We start from the raw sequence: 7,980 nt of genomic DNA, 5'->3' as shown, positions 1-7,980 counted from the left end.
TGTTGTAAAAATCTCATTCCGTGTCTGTCCCTGACACCCACATTTCAGGCTGGCCGCTGTGGAAACACTGTGGAAACACTCCCCACCCACACTGCTTGGTGCCTCGTCTGAGCTGCTGTGACTTTTAGATTACTGTAGTAACTAATTAGATTACCATAGTAACTAATTAGATGACCATAGTAACTAATTAGATGACCATAGTAACTAGTATATCATGCAAAAGCGCAGATTTCAACCATTGAAATATGTTGTATAGTTCAAGACTTACAGTCATTTGAAAACATCACGAGATCTAAAAAAAATATTTGGGATGTCCAGCGGGCCAGACTGAAAAGCTTAAGGGTCCTGGGCCTGAATTTTCCCCGGTCTGTATTAAAGTAAGCTATATGAGAACATCTGTCAACCATAACATTCCCAGCAGCACCACTTTTACAGCCAGCTGGGGGCGCTCTTTTTTGACCCTGCAACTTTATTCTACTTTTTTAAAAGATAAAACTACAATAAAAACATATATAACACAGAAACTGTGGTAATTTTTTGCTGTTAGAGATTTTCTGAGCAACATAAACTCGGTAATGTAGGATCATTTTCCCTCAAGATACAATTTTCAGGTTCTGGTACGATAATTGGTCATTTGCCACCTGGCAACACCGACATAGGTCGAGTGGTGTTAGCTTAAAGCTCATTTAGCCTCGCAGCGAAGTGACATGGCCTTCAAACTCCGTGCAAGGCCTCATTTTCCTAACTTTACCCATTGAATATACAATTTAAACCTCTTCAAAAACATTCAATGTTTTTTATACTAATTGTCTTGGTGCTTTTTTCACTTGTTTGTTTGGAAGTAACCAAACGGAAGAAAATAGCTGTCGACAGGTAAGACCGACAACCTTAACACGTGCTTACCCAGACAACCATATACTAGCATTAATATGTCAATATTTTCTCGTCTATCTTATATTCATAAATATCTACATTTTGTGCTGTTTATATGGTTACATTGTTGTTTGTGTATAAAGTTATATTGTTTAAAAATAGGTCTTTAACTGAGAATGCAGTGTACAGAAAAGTTGTACTGCCACCTACTGGTAACACTTGCAGTTAGCACGTTAGCGTTACAAGCAAAGTTCAAACTCCGATATTATGGCGGCTAGATATGCTTGTGTTGTTTTAAAATACTATTAATACATTCTATGCATTTTACTTAATGAATTTCACTACGCGTCAGTTACAATAACGCTTATCATGTGACGAATGGTTGTATGTGTTGGCTTCATGTCCAGTTTAAAGTGGTGTAGTTACCACTCCACGTCACTTGGTGGCGCCAGCGTTAGTCTCCGTGGCTCAGCAAGGAAACCAGAAGTAGTTTGTTGACAAGGCGGGCTCGACGATTGGATTGATCAAATGTTGACCGAACGGCTTGTTTGCTTTTTGTAATAATGATCTACCACCGACCAACGTTTATGTATTTTATATTGAAGACTATGCGTTGTTTTATTTGGTTAAATGGCACCGCTATGCTGCGAGTGTATGAAATATTTGTTTCGCCGCTTACTATTGGACCGACGTGAACCACGTGACTATTTGCGGCGAGATAAGTCGGCAACAATTCCTTTCATAAAAAGTATTAACGGCATCCAAAACAATGCAATCATTCAAAAATGTCACGGTTGTTGTTTGGTGTGTTGATATGTGACGTCATCGTTATTTAGTGTGTGGACCGTCACTTTAGCTAGTTGTGTCCGGAATGACATCCTCCCTTCTGACTGTCCAGCAGTATCGCTTCTCGGCCTTTTGGCTAAGATCAAGTGTAGTATCTGTTCTTATCAGTTTAATATCTGATACGTCCCCTATCCGGGGACCATATATTAAATTGATTTTTGGAACTGGGAGATGGAACAGGGGCTTGCTCCGTCCACTCCACGCATCGACCTGGTATTGCAGTACTTCCAGGAACGGTGCACCCCCTCTTTTGTTGAAATCAATATTTAATATATGTCACCAAGAATAGTGGTCTGTCGGTGTTAGGAAATACTGCAGTGGCTTTTGGTTACTGAATGATATCTGCTGATAGTACATTTGTCATCATAGTCTTGCTAAGAATTATTAAGTAGCCTGGGTTAAAGTGTATTGTTTTAATACAAATATGTTACTATCGAGGAAGAATTTACTTTAGGCTATACATGACCACAAGGCTGTTATGGCTTTGTTAATTCTAGAGACTTAGCTGCTAGTTTTTCTGCTGCTAAGACTAATGCCCCATTTTACTGAGTTAGTCTACCCTCTTCGCTGCTTTTCTAGTTATTTTATTAATAGACAATCATGCTTGTTTACAAAAGCAAAGACAAATGCATCGTTGCTATTTCTATTGCCCAATGACATGCTAGATCAGGGGTGCTCACACTTTTTCTGCAGGCGAGCTACTTTTCAATTGATCAAGTCGTGGGGATCTACCTCATTCATATATATCATTTTTATTTACTTATTTATTAAATATATGTTTTTGTTAACAAGTTAAAGGTGTTTAATGATACAGCAAGCATGTTTAACACATATAGTTAATATTGTTAATAAATTAAAGGTGTTTAATCATAATACAAGTATGTTTAACACATATAGTTAATATTGTTAACAAGTTAAAGGTGTTTAATGGTAATACAAGTATGTTTAATACATATAGTTAATATTGTTAACAAGTTAAATGTGTTTAAAGATAATGCAAGCATGTTTAACACATATAGTTAGTATTGTTAACAAGTTAAAGGTGTTTAATGATAATACAAGCATGTTTAACACATATAGTTAATATTGTTAACAAGTTAAAGGTGTTTAATGATAATACAAGCATGTTTAACACATATAGTTAATATTGTTTATAAGTTAAAGGTGTTTAAAGATAATGCAAGCATGTTTAACACATATAGTTGATATTGTTAACAAGTTAAAGGTGTTTAATGATAATACAAGAATGTTTAATACATATAGTTAATATTGTTAACAAGTAAAAGGTGTTTAAAGATAATGCAAGCATGTTTAACACATATAGTTAAAATTGGTAATAAGTTAAAGGTGTTTAAAGATAATACAAGCATGTTTAACACATATAGTTAATATTGTTAACACCTTAAAGGTGGTTAAAGATAATACAAGCATGTTTAACACATGTAGTTAATATTGTTAACAAGTTAAAAGTGTTTAAAGATAATACAAGCATGTTTAACGCATATAGTTAATATTGTTAACAAGTTAAAGGTGTTTAATGATAATACAAGCATGTTTAACACATATAGTTAATATTGTTAATAAGTTAAAAGTGTTTAAAGATAATACAAGCATGTTTAACACATGTAGTTAATATTGTTAACAAGTTAAAGGTGTTTAAAGATAATACAAGCATGTTTAACACATAGTTAATATTGTTAACAAGTTAAAGGTGTTTAAATATAATACAAGCATGTTTAACACACATAGTTAATATTGTTAATAAGTTAAAGGTGTTTAAAGATAATACAAGCATGTTTAACACATATAGTTAATATTGGTAATAAGTTAAAGGTGTTTAAAGATAATACAAGCATGTTTAACACATAGTTAATATTGTTAACAAGTTAAAGGTGTTTAAATATAATACAAGCATGTTTAACACACATAGTTAATATTGTTAACAAGTTAAAGGTGTTTAAAGATAATACAAGCATGTTTAACACATAGTTAATATTGTTAACAAGTTAAAGGTTTTTAAATATAATACAAGCATGTTTAACACACATAGTTAATATTGTTAATAAGTTAAAGGTGTTTAAAGATAATACAAGCATGTTTAACACATATAGTTAATATTGGTAATAAGTTAAAAGTGTTTAGAGATAATACAAGCATGTTTAACACATATAGATTCCTTTCTTTCATGAAGACAAGAATATAAGTTGGTGTATTACCTGATTGTGATGACTTGCATTGATAGGAATCAGACAGTGGTGCTGATAACGTCCGCATTTTCGAATGGAGGAGAAAAAAAGTCCTCCTTTCTGTCCAATACCACATGAAAGTGGTTGCTTTTTGGCATCTTATTTATCCAGCTTCCGTACTCCTTTGTATACACTTTACAAGAAATACATTGTCGGCAAACTCCGTAGCTTGCTAGCTTGTGCACGCCAGCTTTCTGAGACTCTTATTTTGTTAGCGCAGGCAGGATGAAGCAGCGCTTTTATTGTGCAACTGTGCAGTCGGTCTTTGGAGTTTTGACGACAGGTACGGCGCCAGAGTCTGTTGAAATAAAGTGTTTCTTGCCTTCCAGTCGGTAATTTTAATGAGCTGGCAGGAGCCAGCGTCATCTCAGAAGACCCTCGGGTGCCGTGAATGTCAATCAAGTGACGAAAGTGACGTCATAGTGAAGATTTATGATCGCTCATTTTTAGGACTATTTTTTTAATGCCTGGCTGGTGATCGACTGACACACCCTCCGCGATCGACCGGTAGCTCGCGACCGACGTAATGAGCACCCCTGTGCTAGATAAAACATGTAAATGTACAGGCTGAAAAATTAAGATGGCCGCAAATTTTAAAATAGTAACCAGTCAGTAGTAAGGGTGTAACGGTACACAAAAATTTCGGTTCGGTACGTACCTCTGTTTAGAGGTCACGGTTTGGTTCATTTTCGGTACAGTAAAAAAACAACAAAATATAATTTTTTGGGTTATTTATCGACCAAATTTGTAAACAATGGCTTTATCCTTTTAACGTTGGGAACACTATAATAATTCTTCCCAAAAATAGAAATAGCTCCAAGTGTGTTCCAATTCAATTATTTAGTGTCTTAAGATATTGTTTAAAGGGGAACATTATCTCAATTTCAGAATGGCTAAAACCATTAAAAATCAGTTCCCAGTGGCTTATTTTATTTTTCGAAGTTTTTTTCAAAATTTTACCCATCACGCAATATCCCTAAAAAAAAAGCTTCAAAGTGCCTGATTTTAACCATCGTTATATACACCCGTCCATTTTCCTGTGACGTCACAAAGTGATGCCAACACAAACAAACATGGCGGATAGAACAGCAAGCTATAGCGACATTAGCTCGGATTCAGACTCGGATTTCAGCGGCTTAAGCGATTCAACAGATTACGCATGTATTGAAACGGATGGTTGTAGTGTGGAGGCAGGTAGCGAAAACGAAATTGAAGAAGAAACTGAAGCTATTGAGCCATATCGGTTTGAACCGTATGCAAGCGAAAACCGACGAAAACGACACGACAGCCAGCGACACGGGAGAAAGCGAGGACGAATTCGGCGATCGCCTTCTAACCAACGATTGGTATGTGTTTGTTTGGCATTAAAGGAAACTAACAACTATGAAAACACATCTTTGTGTGGGAGCATCAAGGAAAGTTGTACATGTAAACAAACTACGGTGCATTCAAGGACTTCTGAAATTAGGACAAAATGGCGCGCACCAAATACACTCATCTGTGAAGCATGTTTAATGTAAACAGTGGGATTTCTAACAATTAGGAAAGTTTGTGTCATGTTTGCGCTGCTGACCTGTCTCCGCTCGGGATGGTCTCCTGCTGGCCCCACCATGAAATGGACTCTCACTATTATGTTAGATCCACTATGGACTGGACTTTAACAATATTCTGCTAGACCCACTATGGCCTTGACTCTCACTATTATGTTAAATCCACGATGGACTGAACTCTCTCACTATTATGTTAGATCCACTATGGGCTGGACTCTCACTATTATGTTAGATCTACTATGGACTGGACTCTCACTATTATGTTAGATCCACTATGGACTGGACTCTCACAAAATTATATTCGATCCACTATGGACTGGACTCTCACACTATTATGTTAGATCCACTATGGACTGGACTCTCACACTATTATGTTAGATCCACTATGGACTGGACTCTCACTATTATGTTAGATCCACTATGGACTGGACTCTCACTATTATGTTAGATCCACTATGGACTGGACTCTCACAAAATTATATTCGATCCACTATGGACTGGACTCTCACACTATTATGTTAGATCCACTATGGACTGGACTCTCACACTATTATGTTAGATCCACTATGGACTGGACTCTCACTATTATGTTAGATCCACTATGGACTGGACTCTCACTATTATGTTAGATCTACTATGGACTGGACTCTCACTATTATGTTAGATCCACTATGGACTGGACTCTCACACTATTATATTAGATCCACTATGGACTGGACTCTCACACTATTATGTTAGATCCACTATGGACTGGACTCTCACACTATTATGTTAGATCCACTATGGACTGGACTCTCACACTATTATGTTAGATCCACTATGGACTGGACTCTCACACTATTATGTTAGATCCACTATGGACTGGACTCTCACACTATTATGTTAGATCCACTATGGACTGGACTCTCACTATTATGTTAGATCCACTATGGACTGGACTCTCACTATTATGTTAGATCTACTATGGACTGGACTCTCACTATTATGTTAGATCCACTATGGACTGGACTCTCACTATTATGTTAGATCCACTATGGACTGGACGCTCACTATTATGTTAGATCTACTATGGACTGGACTCTCACTATTATGTTAGATCCACTATGGACTGGACTCTCACAAAATTATATTCGATCCACTATGGACTGGACTCTCACAATATTCTGCTAGACCCACCATGGACTGGACTCTCACTATTATGTTGGATCCACTATGGACTGGACTCTCACAATATTTTGCTAGATCCACTCGACGTCCATTGCACCGGTCGCCCAAGGTTTCTCATTGTCCCATTGGGTTGAGTTTTTCCTTGCTCTGATGTGGGATCTGAGCCGAGGATGTCGTTGTGGCTTGTGCAGCCCTTTGAGACACTCGTGATTTAGGGTTATATAAGTAAACATTGATTAATTGATTGATTGTCCTACAAAAACCATATTAAAACAAACAAAAACAAAAGTTCTCATCTTTTTCTATTTTCATACATTTTTGAAAAAGCTCCAGGGAGCCACTAGGGTGGCGCTAAAGAGCCGTGTGTTGCCGACCCCTGGTTGATAGGAATAGCTTATAAATAAAGTGGATTGTGCAAATAGAAAGTAAAAACATAGACACCAAACCAAATAAAAGCCCAGTTGGGACATGAGTGTTTATTCATGTTCCGATGTTTTTCCATGCAGCTACAAAGAGGGCGATTACGAAAAGGCAGCCGAGCTCTACAAGCGTGCCATGGAGATCAAAGAGGCGGAGCCATCGCTGGTGTGTGGAAACGCGCCCTCACGCCATTCATCCAGCGTGGAGACCTTCAGCATGAGGGGACCTGCCCCTATCCCTCCTGGCCCCAGGTGACACTGGCGGACAGAGGTACTATGTGAAGGTTTGCAAATAATGCCCTGAGATAATGAGGATTATTATAAATTATACATTTTCTGTAATACCAGTTTTGTAATACAGTATTAGTAGTACTGCAAATGCCAATATTGATTGATTGAAACTTTTATTAGTAGATTGCACAGTACAGTACATATTCCGTACAATTGACCACTAAATGGTAACACCAGAGTACGTTTTTCTACTTAAGTCGGGGTCCACGTTAATCAATTCATGGTAAATATTGTTTTATATTTGTATTTGTGAAAACATAATACTTTGCCAGATAGTATTGTAACATACAGCCTCTCAAGTTATTTAAGAAGAATTTAAGTCATAATCTGAAAAAATAAATATATATTGTACTTATGACTGCAACTAACGATTCATTTGATAATCGATTAATCTGTCGATTATTACTTCGATTAATCGATGAATAATCGGATAAAAGAAACTACATTTCTATGCTTTCCAGTATTTTATAAGGGAAAAAAAGCATACTGGCACCATACTTATTTTGATTATTGTTTCTCAGCTGTTTGTACATGTTGCAGTTTAGAAATAAAGAATTATAAAAAAAAAAGTAGCCTCTGCGCATGCAT

General features: G+C 36.6%; 1 non-coding gene across 1 annotated transcript; it reads left to right on the top strand.

The window, feature by feature from the left end:
• Window positions 1–1,775: 1,775 nt before the first annotated feature.
• On the top strand, window positions 1,776–1,966 carry LOC133609943 (U2 spliceosomal RNA). Its single transcript, XR_009815803.1, has one exon. It is a non-coding gene; the product is annotated as a U2 spliceosomal RNA (small nuclear RNA).
• Window positions 1,967–7,980: the final 6,014 nt, after the last annotated feature.

Source organism: Nerophis lumbriciformis, linkage group LG07 (genome assembly GCF_033978685.3).
Source record: "Nerophis lumbriciformis linkage group LG07, RoL_Nlum_v2.1, whole genome shotgun sequence".
Lineage (NCBI taxonomy): Eukaryota > Metazoa > Chordata > Actinopteri > Syngnathiformes > Syngnathidae > Nerophis > Nerophis lumbriciformis.
This window is presented reverse-complemented; position numbering and strand designations above follow the sequence as displayed.